Source organism: Grammomys surdaster, unplaced genomic scaffold, assembly GCF_004785775.1.
Source record: "Grammomys surdaster isolate TR1022 unplaced genomic scaffold, NIH_TR_1.0 126681, whole genome shotgun sequence".
NCBI classification, from domain to species: domain Eukaryota; kingdom Metazoa; phylum Chordata; class Mammalia; order Rodentia; family Muridae; genus Grammomys; species Grammomys surdaster.
Window position 1 is genome coordinate 59,931 of NW_021621469.1, and position 15,605 is coordinate 75,535.

Below are 15,605 nucleotides of genomic sequence, written 5' to 3' on the forward strand. Positions count from 1 at the left end.
GACTACATAGTGGTTTCCCCAGCAGCCCAGCAATGCCCCACTCCCATAGTGCTGGCCTTTCTGGGCGATTTTGAGTCCTTGCAGCAGAGAAGGCCTCTTTAGGCCTCTTCTCTTGTTGGATGTGTTCACCCTCTTAGACAGCAGCGTTTGGTTTCGGCCTAGGGGGAAAGAAAGATATAATTTTAATTATTTCCATCGCAGAGTTTGACATCAGCCTCATACTCCACTCCCCTGGGCTGTCCCAGTGACACCATCCTGGCTAGGACTGTAAAACCGGAGAGCCTGCTGGCTGCGGGAGGCTCTGCCTCCCTATACCCAAACTTGTTCCAAAAGATCTGTTGTTTTAAACCTTGCAAGAGTGAAGAAACTGTCACGGGGAAACCCGCATTGGTCTGCAGCTCTGCAGAGCTTCTTAGCCTTTCTACCAGGTTTTAGGAGCTGGGTCAGGGCTGCCCAACACTCGGGGAGACAGAGAACTCCCCAGGGTGGGTGGTGGGGGCTTGGAAGGCTGGTCATGGGTAGTACAGTATTGCTGTGCGCAGAGCAAACCCAGCAGTTCAGCGGCTATTTTCTGTGCCAGAAGCCAGAAACAAGAGGCTCTGGTGGGAGTCAGGAACCAGGCCCAAGCACCAGCGTGCAGACTTTGTGTGCCACAGGACAGGAAGCCCAGACTCCTGAGCCAGGGCGTTTTGCCCAGTGCGGTCAGCCTGACAACCCTACAGAGGAGATGGCTCATTTCTGTCATTTCTCCAGGAGTGGATTCACTGCCCAGGGTTCTCTTTCAGGCCTGGCTGCTGCCCTTCATCCTTGGGCACCACGGACCCTTAGAGAACAGCAGGCTCCTGTGTGCTCCTGTTCCCTGCATTCATGCTTCCTTACTGAATGCCTTCGTTTTCAAAATAAAGACGCACTGTGAACTGCCTAATACTCCTCGCAAATGTTTCAATTATTTTATGCCTAAAAAAAATTTACACGAAGAAGCTGGGTGTGGTAGTATAGACTGAATGAAAAAAAATCAAAAAAGAAAAACAAAAAACAAACAAACAACAAAAACAAAACAAAACAACCCCCCCCCCCCCCGAAGACCAGAATACTTCTAAGAGCTTTCGGTTTTTATTATGGATTTACTGGCGAAAACAGGTAGAGCTGGAGACATCTGGAAAAGTCCAGAATAAATATGGCTAGACCTTGTGCTGGACCAAGTGAGGAAAAAGGCCAGTGAGAGCAAGAGAGGAGCCCCAGACCAAGATGGATGCCCGGAGATAAGAAGCTCTTGAGCCAAAATGGCTGAGTTATCCAGGGGCCAGAAGAGCTCCGGGTCAACTTCAGTCAAGGGAGCATGTACCTGAGGGGCTAAGAGAGTGGCGGTTAGGTCACAATTCACTTGGAATCATACCAGTTCCTCTAACAGAAAAAAAAAAAAAATCCAGGATCGTTTTGTCTTCTAACGACAATGAAGTATGTCACTTGGTATAAGTTCACAGACTTTCAGAGAGCCCAGTGGAGAGATTTCTAGCTACAAGCTGCTACAGTTGGCTTTTGGTCTGGGCCTGTGAATTTTCCAGGTGTTTTTCTTTCTTTTTTTTGAACCAAGCTGGTGCACTTCCTTTCTGCTGATGACAAGTGCTCTGTAGGGTGCCAGGGGCCATTTGGTGGTTTCTGGATTTGGCTGTGTATTTTCAGCAGAGCCCTTGCAGAGCTGTTCTCACATTGCTTTCTCTGTTAGAAGCCAGTAATGAGGAAGGAAGAAGAGGTGGCAGAGGCAGAGAGTCGGGGTGGGGCATGGGACTGACTGATACGGGGTTGCTGGGTGCGACAACCTTGGTGCAGTTTTGTCTCAGCAAGTGTCTCCCGTGTTTCTGGCCAATGGTTACTCAGTTTTATGTTTTGAAATGTTATTTACAGAGCAGAACTGGGTGTGAGGGTGCAGACCTCCAATCCCAGCACTCTCTGCAGAAGCAAGAGGAGAGTGGATGTAAATTCTAAGCCAATCATTATAGCACAGCAGGTATCAGACATGATAGAGTCACCCAGCCAGGTTCTTTGGAAATTTTCTTTAAAATCACAATTCATAAGTAACCTCAATAAAGCCAGGATAGCCAGTGCATTTCTTGAAAACACAATGCAAGATTTGTCACCTCAAAGGACTTCTGGTAGTATCATAGATACGTAGTAACAAAAATAGCATTCAGTTACTGTCAAGCAGATACTTGGATAGACGGAAAAGTTAAGAAGCTGCATAAATCCATGCAATCAGTGATACCAGTGATTGATATAATATATATACATATATGTATACGTATACATATACATGTTTGAAAAAGGAAAGGCAATACCTTCACCAAATGTTTCTTCAAAATCTGGATGGCTGGCTGCTGAGGCTGCCGCTGGAGCCAGTGTCCAGGCTGGTGATGGGGTTAATTCCCTTCCCTTCTGTGAGACTCTTCCTTGCAACCAGCCAGCCCAGCTGTCACCCCGCTGCGCCAGCTCCCGCCATCCCTCCTGCTCCTTCTCCTTAGTAAAGCCGGCCACTGAAAGGTGTGATATATTTGATCCAAGACTGTCCATTTCAGCCCAGGAATCTCCAGTGGTGACAAGGACATGGGACTCCTCCTGCCAGATTACTGTTGGTTCAATACAATTGACATCCTGGCTGACAACTGTGAAAAGGAACCTTAGGTTATTTTATTTTTGTGGAACACCACAATCTCAGATCCCTAGGACACGTCAGGCTTCAAGTTCTCTGTAGAATTCTAAAAAAAACCTTTGCTAATGAGGATGTCTGATATTGTTATTATAAAAGATGAAACTGAAACAATGAAGGATTTCGAGACAGAAATGAGAGATACAACCAGAGTCGAAAATCTTATCAAATCAGAAAACTATGGGAAGATTTCAGCAGAGAAGAATGAACATTGAGAAAATTCAGATACAGTTAAAACAATCATTTGAAAAAGAGGAAAGGCCCTCAAAAGATGAAGCAGATAAAGAAAAAGCCAGTGATGAGTCACCCAGAAAAATGTTATCAAGAGAGTCCAGTCAAGATTACACTGATTCAACTGGCATAGATCTAATAGATGAATTTTATTAAATACATTAAAAAACAATCCCAGGGACAGAATGATGCTGCTGAAATTGGAACAAGAAATTTTAGATTTCATTAGTAATAATGAGTCCCCATGTAAGAAATTTCCCCTGATGACATCTTCCCACAGGATGCTGTTACACAGAGTGGCTGCCTACTTTGGATTAGACCACAGTGTTGGTCAGAGTGGGAAATCTGTCATAGTGAACAAAACTAGCAACACAAGAATTCCTGATCAGAAATTTAGTGAACATATTAAGGATGATAGAGGTGACGACTTTCAGAAACGATGCATCCTTAAGAGAGATAACTCTAGCTTTGACAAGGATGATAATCAGATGAGAATACGTTTAAAAGATAACAGAAGAAGCAAATCTATAGAAGAAAGAGAAGAAGAATACCAGAGAGCTACAGACCGAATATTTTCCCAAGATTCCCTGTGTTTCCAAGAGAACTATATTATTGACAATCCCAGATGAGGACACGGTTGGTACCCAGCAGAGTCGCCAGATATTTCAAGTTAATAAAGATGCTTCAGGGTGATCAACAAACAATCATCAGAGCCGCACTGAAAATGAATTGAAATACTCAGAACCATGACCCTGGAGCAGCACAAATTCAGACAGCACACTCTAAAACCTGAAACCCGCTGTAACCAAAGCCAGCAGCTTAGCAGAATCCCGGTCCTGACAAGAGGTCAGCCTTCATAAACCCAGATGGAAGTTCAGTTGTGTACAATCCTATGACTCAACAGCCAGTTCAAACCCAAGTGCCTGGTCTTTCACAGCCACCTCTGCCATCCCCACCACCTCAGCAGCCAGTCACATGTTCTCACAGGATAACCTTGGCTCTCAGTTCAGCCACATGAGTCTTGCCTGCCAGCCATCAGCTGATGGTTCCAACCCTCACACCACCATGTTCCAGTCCACTGTTGTTCTACAGTGTCCACACCAGTCTGGTTACATCATGATGGCAGCACTCTCACATCTTCCACCACCTCCTCCACCACCTCCCCCTCCTCCTTTCCTACCACCTGGGCAGTCAGTCTCCACTGCCAGTTTCTCTGCCTCTGGGCATCCTGTCAGGCAGCCTGTGCTCCAGTATCAGGGGTTTCTGCCTCAGCCCTCACCACAGACGCCAGCCTGTTGCTGTGCTCCAGGCCACTATCACTCCAGCCAGCCTCAGTACCGCCCCATCCCTTCTGTCCATCACAGTTCACACCTAAACCAACCACTGCCACAGCCTGCACAGCACACAGGTTGTCAAGTTATGCCCAACCAGTAGCAAAACTACCAAAGACTAGTTAGAGTTCAGTCACCGAAGAGTCAGAGCCTCATAGGAGGCCAGCCAAACAGTACTGGACCTCATATACAAGGAGTGGTCATCCCCTACCCCTCAGTGCCTTCATATCAGGTTTCACTGCCTCAAGGGTCTCAAGGAATTGCTCATCAGACTTACCAACAGCCTGTTGTTTGTGTTCCCTAATCAGTCTAATCAAGGATCTCTGCCCACAACAGGAATGCCAGTCTACTACAGTGTCATTCCATCTGGCCAACAAAGTAATTTAAGCTCTGCAATCGGTTACTTACAACATCCAGGGTCAGAACAAGTACCGTTTCCTAGGACCATATCACCATGCAGTTCTCAACAGCTCCAAGGCCACCAATGTGCCTCAGTAGCCACCTGGTGGACGAATGGTGATGATGCAGCTCAACCTACCAAATAATCCACACTCACCCCCACAGTGGAAACAAAACAAATACTACTGTGACCATTAGAGACGGCAGAAGCGTATGGAATTTAGCAACATGGATAATATTGTCCAGCACATCCCATCCTTTCTCCAGTGCAGTCACCGGCACCAGCTCAGCTGTCCACTCTAAAGACCATCCATCCCTCGGGACCACCACGTTCTATCATGTCCTAGTTTGCTAGACCTTTTGTTCCTGGACAGGGAGATGCCAGGTACTCGCTGCTTGGCCAGCCCCTGCAGTACAACCCTCCTACACTTCTGCATGGGCACATTCCACATCAACAAGGTCAGTCTAGCAGCAGGCATGGAAACCGAGGACATAGACAAGCTAAGAAAGCTGCATCCATAGACCTTGGAGCAGGAGAAGCAGTTGTGGGCAAGGTCTTGGAAATTACAGAACTATCAGATGGAATAACTCGAATGGAAGCTGAGAAGCTTTTTGGGGAACTCTTTAAAATTGGCGCCAAGATCCGATGGCTCCGGGACCCCCAGTCTCAGCCCAAGCTATGTCATTACCCTCTCTGCTGTGGTAATGGGGATAACTCTGTCAATCCCGAGCTCTCTAAACCCAGTGACCTGGCCTCTACGTACACTGTCCTAGCTACATTCCCCTCCATTTCAGCTGCACAGAGTGCACTGAAGAAGCAGATCCATCCAGTGAACAAGTTTAAGCTGAAAATGAGCAAGAAGCACTTCGACTTCCACATTTTGAAAAGGGCAAGTTCTCAGTAAACCCAGTTGCTACCTTTGGACCCCTCACTCTGTAATTCCCTGCCCTCTCCCATCTGATTGGTTTATTAAGTGGATCACGTGTAATATAGAGACTCCTGGGATGTCTGGCCACATGTTACAGCTTTTGGAAGAAAGTTCAGGAACCCAGTAAAGGGAGGGGGAAAATACTCATTTCACCTCAGTGACTATAGAGTCCACACAGGAATGATACAGGGTTAGCAGCTTTTTAAGGAAATGCTGTTCAAATGCCTCCTAACTTTTATAGTTATACATTGCTAAACACAGGAAAATTTCCAGGAAATCCAGAACTCCCTAACAGGGTCCTTTCTTCTTCATTTAGGTAGTATGGCCGTTAAGTGTAAGGTAAATTATGTTCTCAATGCCTCTTTATCAAACCAATTAGGTTGAAAAGAAATAGGAGGGGACTTCCGGTCTGGGCCCAAGCATAGAGCAGGTCACAGGCAGCAGCTCTGTACCCAACCCCAGAAAACCGAGAGAAACAGGGACTCCCAGGAGCTTGAACTCACGCAGCATCCCAGGTAAGGAAAAAGCAGCACTTACCCCAAACAGGGAGCAACCGGGACCCACCGGGACCCAGGAATTCACTCCTGGCCCAGAGCAGGCTCCATCCGGTCTGTGCCCTAGCACTCACAGATCCGGGAGGCAGCTCTGCACCCAATCTCACAGAATCCAGAGGAAGCGGGGCTCGAAGGACCTCTGTGCCAAGCAGAGTCTTGGGCTAGGAGGTGGCAGTGTTTGCCCCCAAACAGGGAGCGGCTGGGACCCACTGAGATCCAGGAGTTCACTCCAGGCCCGGAGCGTGGGTTCCTTCCAGTCTGAGCCCGAGCAGATCCCGGGAGTCAGCTCTGCACCCAATCTCACAGAACCTAGAGGAAGCTGGGCTCTCCGTGGCTCTAGCTAGCTCAAGCAGTTTCTTAGGCTAGGAGGTGGCAGTGCTCGCCCCCAATGAGGGAGCAACTGGGACCCACTAGGACCCACTGGGACTCACTGGGACCCAGGAGTCTGCTCCTGACCCGGAGCCCCGGCCCCTTCCGGTTTCCACCTGAGCACCGAGCACATCTTGGGCCTCAGCTCTAACCCAAGCAGCAAAACCCATCCCAAACAGTTCTGATACTGTGACGCACGTGTAATTGTCTCGCCAGCAAAAACACACGCGGACACACATCAGGATCCTTCCGCAGGAACACGTTTATTCCAAAAACAAAATGGTGGAAGACCCCCCAGGCCCGGGAAAGCACTGCTTATATACCCTTAGAGCAGTGTATTCACCTCTGATTGGCTGCTTACTCGTTGCGCGCCAAAACGCCATGGGATGGGCTTTAACTTTGGCAGGCTTTTACCATGGCACATGCGCAATTTACTTGTTTACTAGGAAGACTCCCAGACGTCATCGCCATCTTGCAATGGCGGATTCTGCCAGCGCAAACGCGGCTTCCTACATCTGTCCCTTTTTTGTTTTATTGCAGAGGGTGGTAGTTGAGATCCCTGGGAAGGTTTCGTAACTCCCATATTTGGGGGTCTCACGGCGGGTCTGAGTCTCTTTGGAGGGCTGTGCTCAAACTCTTACCCGTCACTGGGTCAGCCTCCCCCCCGGGGCTGCCCTGTCTTAGGTGGCCGAGGCTTATCTGTCCGCTCCGTTATTGACTTACCAGACCTACTATCCGTGGAACGAACACCTTAGTGGGCAGGGACTGCATATAGATATGTTTGAGGCTTTATAGGGTGTCTTTACCAAAAGCCCTTGGGTACAGCGGCTGAGGAATCTGTCTACTGGCTATTTCCTTTTGTTTTGTTAAACAGGCACTGGTCAATGTCCCGTGTCTTAGGCTAGCTGACATTTTTCTATGCCCAGCACCAATAGGGCTAACACCGAGGAAAGGCGAGCCACCCTGTCTTAGGCTACAAGGGATATACCCGCGCCCGGGTCACTGCCACTCGCTAATTGATGGCTAATTGAATTGCCATCAATTCCCCAGTTGTCCTCATGGTGTATATCTGGCATGTGGCGTCAGCCTATTTCCCGTAGTTGGGACCAATGGCAGCTGGCCTGGAGACAAAAAGATGGAGCTGTCTATCTGGCTGTCCTTGGCCTATCTAGCGTGGTACCAATCATGACTCAAACTCAAGCCCGATCAAGCAAATTCCATCTTGGGGGAATAAGCGATCAAGGACTAATAGTTTAAGACAGTCTCTCTTACCCTACCAGGTGCAATGGAAGCAAGTCCTCTGGGTGCAAGGGCTAAGGGAAACAGAAAGAGATGCAAACACCCATCCCTGTGCAATGGAGTCATCTCCTAGGGGTGCAAGGGCTGTTTGCCTCAAAATTCAGGTACCACAGCTACATATACAAGGACCAGCCAGGCCAAGACTCCTCACAGACACAGTGCAATGGGCAAATCCTTTGGGGTGCAACGGCTGCTGGCTCAATATTTAGCACCACCACTAGTGAGGGGGAGACTACTTATTTTCGAAGCAGTGGTAGCCACACTGCAGGGGAAGCACCTTGTTCTTTGGCCACAAGCGCCTGTGCAATAATAGCCTTGTCATGATTTTGTTGAGCTCTGAGTTTGCAAGCCAACCAAAAAATGAACACTAATCCACAACATAGGGCATACCAAACAGGCCTACTCCCACCCACTTAAAAAAAAAAGGAAAAGAAAAAGAAAAGAAAAGGAAAGCTGAAGAAATCCAGGAGGACAGTCCCTCAGTTGGGGACAGATCCATGTGGAGTTGATGTTCACCACAGCTGCTCTCAATTTTCTGAGTGTCTCATTGAAGTTTTCTGACCAATTTCCTGCAAGATATTGAAACAATTTCCTGGACAGATTAGCTACTCGAGTAAAGTTTTCATGTTGTACACTGGTGATGTAAAGTGCACCCAGTTTTTTCTCACATCCCAATTGGGCTAATTGAAAGAGGATATCCAATCTCTCTCTCACTAAATCAAGGCGTTGATTAAGGATCATTAGCCCGCCTTTTAGTTGGGCGTTGGCGGAGGTTTGAAGGTTAACAGCCTCCGCCACCGTGGCTGACAATTGGTTGAGGGTAGTGCCCATCTGAACAGAAGTTGACATAGCAATCCCAGCGGCAGTGGCGGTAATGGCACTAACTGATATCGCCGTCACTATGGCTGCAGTTATACCAAAATCTCTTTTTTGTCTAAATAATGACAAATTGGAAGGAGTCTCCATGGGGACAGGAACCCATCAAGGGACTCTGGCAACCATAGCGTGAGTGAATCTTTCAGAATTCCAACACTGGGACATCCAGCAGGTTTTATTGGTACAATTCTTAAAGGTGGAATTTGATAAAATAAACAAAAATACTAGGAACCCAAAGCTGGAGGATCCAAATAAGGATCTGCATATGAGTCTTTTGGGGGGTCCACCTGGGTGTCATCTTCTAATATCTCGAGTCGTGGCGTCAGTCACTCTGGTAGCCAAAATGGATTGTCTTCTTTCTGTGGAAAAACACAAACTGCTCCCCTGCCTTTTATTAAAATAGGATCCGGGCCTTTCTAATGTCTGGTCAAGATGACCTTTCATTTGACCATCTCTTTTGGCCTGTCAGGCTCTAAACAGTGACGGTCAGCAGCTGAATGGCCCTGACTGTCCAGATTTTTAAAAAATTGAGGGTAAAAAGTGTTTATCTATCCCTCATCAGTTAATTGTCAAGGGGAATTAGGACTTGCATCTCCCGTGAGAATATTAAATAGAGGTGTACGTTCTTCTATGGTAAGCTGAAGATGAGGTTTTAGCCAATTAATATCTGTTAACAACTTTTGAGAATCATTAAAAGTAAACTATTTTTTGTATGTACGCCTGCAAGCCAGAAGATGGCACTAAATCCCACTACAAATGGTTGTGAGCCACCATGTGGTTGCTGGGAATTGAACTCTAATATTTTTAGTTGTGAGTCTAGCCTTTAACGGCAGAGCCATCTCTCTAGCCCCAATTATCTATTCTTATTGGAATTTTCTGTGCCACAATTGAATTCTCAGATATTGAAAAGATACTGCCTTTGAATCTTTTCTGGAGCAACAAGCACTCCAAAATCTTACAGCTCATTGTACTAGAGCAAAGGCTTGCAGAAAAACTCCTTTAGAGAGATCAGACAATAAAATATACAATGAATAATATATACTGAGAGATTCAAACGCTTTAACCTTTTGTAATAAAGCAACAACAAATTTTTTAAGGCCATTATAGGTCTCTTGTTACTGACAAGACCTAATACACATCAGAGGAACCAAAGCCATTTTGTCTTCTATCACACTCAACAATTTTGGCCTGGCCCATAAGCTGTTTTGAATTTCTTTTGAGTCTGAGGCTGACACCTCCCTAAGGAACAAACAAGTCAATAAACAAATTCTAGAGAACACCCTTTTAGAGGCGGGTAAGGACAAAAGGAATGTCTGAAATCCAAGCTTCTGCTTCATCCACTCTGTATATAGCCTTAATTTAAATGTAAATGTTTTCAATCTTGGCCTATATCCTGAGGCCTGGCCCAAGGATTATCTATCTTGTACCAAGGACAAGTTTGTCAGGTAACCTTGGTCACCTGACTGTTGCTCAAGCCTCTGTTCCTGGGACAGTCACTTTAAAAACTATCTAAATTTCCACATTTAAAACACCCCCATCCCTATGGCTCTGTGCAAGCTATGGCTAGATCCTGATTGTATGAGGGTGCAATTTCATCGCAAAGACGAATGTATTTGTGTAAGTCTGTCTTTGCTTGTATAGTCTGAGAGCTGTGTAGGCAGTTTAACCTGATTAGCATCACACTGACCTTCTCCTACAAGCATGTTAAGATCCCAATCTACGTGTCTGTCTGAGCATTCATCATGGCACTATGATTTTTACTAGTACCACTCTAATCTGAGCTCTAAATCAAGTAATCTCCTGACAAAATAGCCAACTCTGTTCTATCCTCTTCTGAACCATAAACATGGGTGAGTCAAAGAATTCCAAACTCACAATTGAACTGCCAAATATAGCCAATGGAATACTGGCAGTTTAACTAAATTTTTAAATTTCTTTTGTAACATTAGAGTATAACCATTAATTTTGAGAAGCAAAACCAAAACCAAAGCAATGTAAACAATCTATTTTTTCTAAAGTCAACACCAAGTAGATTACCTTTATGTTACAAAGTTTTGCTGCCAATTCTTATATGTGAGTGCATGAAGCAGCTTTTACTATCTCATTGAAGAGATACTGTTTTAAAATCTTATTTTTATACACCTGGTTTCTGAATGACTCTAACCCTGAGTTAGTTTTACGCCAACTTCTGTTACCAAAGTTGTAAGTTTTTAATCACACCCAATAATTTAAGCCAATAGTCTATAACCAAGACATGTAGAACATTTTTATACTTTTAAAACCAATCAGAAACAACAATGAAGTGGCTACATATCTTATTTTTAGATCAAACAAAATTTGTTGCTTTTTCTAGCTGTAATTTCAAGAGAAAAGCACCTTGTCACAGAGATTTTTCTAGGACAAAACAACTCTTAGCTTCTTTATAAAACCCAAAAAGCTTCTGGTCTCTTTTAAAAGCAGCTTATGCCAACTTCAATTCCTGAAAAGGCTTTTTCAGCTTAGCTCAACTCTTAGCTACAGGTGTAGGGTAGCTTATCAGCCTCTGTTGTGCAAATTAAGACTGTCTTTAAAACAAAGTTAAACTAGCCCAAAGGTTGTATCAAGCAGTTTTAACGATCTTTTCTTTTGAACATGCAACAAACACAGAACATTTAGACAACGACACAAAAAGCAAACACAAACACGTGGACATTGGCGCGCCAAGGACAGACAACAAAGAACATCTAGGAGCTACAGAGACGAATTTTCTTCTGTTCCTAGGAGAGCTCTGAAATAGCTTTTTCATTCCTTTTGCTGACACGGCTCAGAGAGAGGACACTTGTATTTCTAAAACCCTTTTTCTCTCTCTCTCATATTGAAGATGTAACTTTTCATCTCGTTCATTGGGGATGTAGCAGGCAGCTATTGTAGCACTTCAATACCCTGCTTTCTAGTTTTCCAATTCTTTTTAACCCTGCTCTTTCCACCTGAAGCAGCTTTTAGGCTGCAGGCAATGTCTGTTTAGAATTTTTCTGACCTATGTTTCGCTGTCATCTCCTAGGCAAAGTCGGCACTGGGTCAATTCCTCATTCACCTAGACTGTATCCCCCGAAACACTCTTTTTGTAAACACAGCCTCCAAATAACCATCACTAGCATCAGCACTCGATCTCACGGCGGCAGCAGTTCATCTGACTGGCATCTTTCCTCCTCATCTATCTCTTCATCTGAGTCCTCTGCCTCGGAGGAAGTTAGCCCCTCCGACTCAGAGCTATCAGGCCGTAAAAACCCTGGCTCCTTTACCAGATAAAGAGGTTTCTTTTCCAGGGCTTTTTCTACTTTTCTACTTCTCTCAACCAGGGCGTCCTTTCCCTTATCTTTCACTCCTGTGGATCGAGGGTCCTTGGGGGGGGCCTAATTTCTTCGACAAGTCTTTTTTCCCTTTTTCTTTCTGAGTTTCTAAGCGCTTCCTTCCCTCTGTTTCTGACATGTTAGCCTGTAATCCGTCTAGCACTGCCCAGCCCGCTGCTACAAACGAGAGGCTTTTCTCATCCTACAAAACCAGAAGGAAGAGTACTAGCACTGCCTGGGGAGGGAGACGAAATAATTCAAGCCCAAACATGTCTCTCAGAGATTTACCTTGTCCTACGGTTCTGGATCTGCTCCATGAGTGGAGGGTCTTCTTAAACAGCGCCGGTGATGATGAATTCTCCTGGGTTTCAGCACCAGCTGTGACGCGCGTGTAATCGTCTCGCCAGCAAAAACACACGCAGGATCCTTCCTCAGGAACACATTTATTCCAAAAACAAAATGGTGGAAGACCCCCAGGCCCGGGAAAGCACTGCTTATATACCCTTAGAACAGTGTATTCACCTCTGATTGGCTTCTTACTCGTTGCGCGCCAAAACGCCGTGGGATGGACTTTAACTTTGGTGGTATTTTACCATGGCACATGCACAATTTACTTGTTTACTAGGAAGACTCCTGGACGTCATCGCCATCTTGCAATGGTGGATTCTGACAGCGCAAACGCGGCTTCCTACACTGATACAACCTAGATAATAGGAAAGACAGGCCCCAGTCAGAGACAGCACAGATAGCACAAAGGTGATCCAGATGGCGAAAGGCAAGCTCAAGAACACACGCACCAGCAACCCAAGGTACTTGCCATCATCAGAACCTAGTTCTCCCACATTAGAAAGTCCTGAACTCCCCATATCACCAGGAAAACAAGAACCAGATCTAAAATCACTTCTAATGATGATGCTAGAGGACTATAAGAAGGAAGTAAATAACACTATCAAAAAACTTGAGAACACAGGTAAACAGGATGAAGTCCTTAAAGAAACATAAAAATCCTTTAAAGAATTACAAGAAAACACAAACAAACAGATGAAGGAATTGAACAAAACCATCCAGGACATAAAAATGCAAGTGGAAGCAATAAAGAAATCACAAAGGGAGACTACCCTGGAGATAGAAAACCTAAGAAAGAAATCAGGATTCATAGACACAAGCATCACCAACAGAATACAAGAAATAGAAGAAAGAATCTCAGGTGCAGAAGATACCTTAGAAAATATTGACACAACTATCAAAGAAAATGCAAAATGCAAAAAGTTGTTAGCACAAAATATCCAGGAAATCCAGGACGCAATGAGAAGACCAATCCTAAGGATAATAGGTATAAATGAGAGTGAAGATTCCCAACTTAAAGGGCCGGTAAATATCTTCAATAAAATTATTGAGGAAAACTTCCCTAACCTAAGGAGATGCACATAATCACACAAGAAGCCTAAGATCCTATTTTAAGCTCTCCACAAAAGAATTTAAATCTCTGTTCAATATTCTCAAGAGAGAGGTAAACCCTAACTTCCTTAACAGTTAATTGACAAAAGAGAGGTAATCTCACAAAAAGTAGAAAAAGCTATTTCTAATCGATATATCATATAGTCTGATTAATTGTCAGTGGTGCTATAAAAGTCCTTTGACAAAAGATTATTAATATAGATTTATATATCCTTAAATAAGGTCTTCATGACTCTCTGAGTGTGGAAGGAGCAACTGTTGGCGCTTCTGCCTTGATTTTACAAGAACTCTGAAAAAATGGCTTTAAAAACAAAAGAGGGGGAACGGTACCCCCTCAGAAGGAGTCCCCCTGAAATACTCTCCATCATGCCTTGTTCACTTTTATCTCTCTAAAGCTGAAAGCTCATGGCAAATCTCTTGCTGACCATGTTGGTGACCTCGGGCACCACCAAGACCAACAAAACTTTGCCACAGATTTGGGGAAGGACCTTCATACCCGTAAAGGGAATGGCCCAGACCCAGTTCCCTTATGGAGCCGAGGACTGATATGCCTGTCCAATACCACAGAAGGCACAGCTACCCAGCTACCAAAAAGATTAATGAAAAAAATATATACCCCCACAAAGCCAGGCCCAACCATAAATATGATGAATAACAATTTACATCCAGGGAAGAGAAATCTCCCTGAGAATCCCCTTCTTTTTTCTTTCCAGGTAAAAATGAATCACCTGTGATGTCTGCTGTTAGAAGTTCTAATCCAGATGGGCCAGAAGCCAGGACCCTCGCCCTTACCCTCACCTCCTACCTTTCCCCACCTGCACAATGTCCCCTGAAGCTTGGCAACTGCAAGATCCTGCTTGGCAACTGCAGATAGACTCAAAGCAGTGTACCATATCTTCTGAAGAATAGCAGGGAGACCATAACTCAAGCAGTGTACCATATCTTCTGAAGAATAGCAGGTTTCGGTCCTCCTCGCCCCCACAAATAACTAGGACCCGCCGGTCGGGTCAAATGGTGCCCAGAAGTGGGGCTCAAGGCATGGACCCCTCCGGACAGACCCTCATTGAGAGGACGTGCACACAACATCAAGATTGAGTGAGACAGAGATCGTCGCCCATGACCTGTTGTCCTCGGAACTAGGTTGATTCTGCCATCAAGAAGATGGTTGAAGTTCATTACCATCAGCTAAAAATTGTAGAGGATCCAGAAGTGACTCCGCAGAAGACTGACACAGTGGCCAGCTCCCCTGCCTCCCCCTACAGTCGACCCCTAGACTTCCACGCCCTCCAGAAGGGTTCCTGGTATGCCTGGCTTTGCCCTCATTTCTCGCACTAGAGAGCTTGGCCTCTTGACCACCCCAACAAAAATTGGCTTTTTCCTAAACCAAGGCCGCCCTTGATATGGCCGCTAACATTGGGAAGCCTTCCTTTATGACAATATTATACCCCAAACTGACAAATGGTTGGTAACTTGAACATTTACAAGGGACTAGGATGGCTGTGAGTTAGCCCAATGACGGGATTATTGTAGGTCCACTTCCCAGGGGCCCACCCAATGCACCCAAAAAGGAATGCGTGGTGCTGGGAGTGGGTGCAGCCTACATGGCCTAAGACAGGGCTCTCATCCTCCTTTCACCCACCTTGGGGTCCCTTGACGTTGCCCATCGTCGACAGCCTAAAGCCTTCGACCATCGATGTGACTCGTCTCACATCAATGTTTTGGGGTTGTGAACTTGTCTAAGACCCCCGATAATTAGACATCCAAATTCAAAATTCCAAGATTGATCATAAGATGCCTTCTCTAACTAAACAGAGAAGGGGGAGATACCAGAAGCCAGGACCCTCGCCCTTACCCTCACCCCCTAACTTTCCCCACCTGCACAATGACCTCTGAAGCTTGGCAACTGCAAGATTCTGCTCGGCAACTGCAGATAGACTCAAAGCATATCTTCTGTACCATATATTCTGAAGAATAGCAGGGAGATCGTAACTCAAGCAGTGTACCATATCTTCTGAAGAACAACAGGTAGATCGTAATTCAAGGCAGTGTACCGTATAGACCATGACATGTTTCAAGGCACAGGCCAAGAAGATTCTGTACTTTTCCACCACCTGGCCCCTCTTACC

General features: G+C 45.4%; 1 pseudogene; it reads left to right on the top strand.

Moving 5' to 3' along the window:
- Positions 1–2,714: 2,714 nt before the first annotated feature.
- On the top strand, positions 2,715–5,570 carry LOC114615472 (annotated as a pseudogene).
- The last annotated feature ends 10,035 nt before the right edge of the window (positions 5,571–15,605 follow it).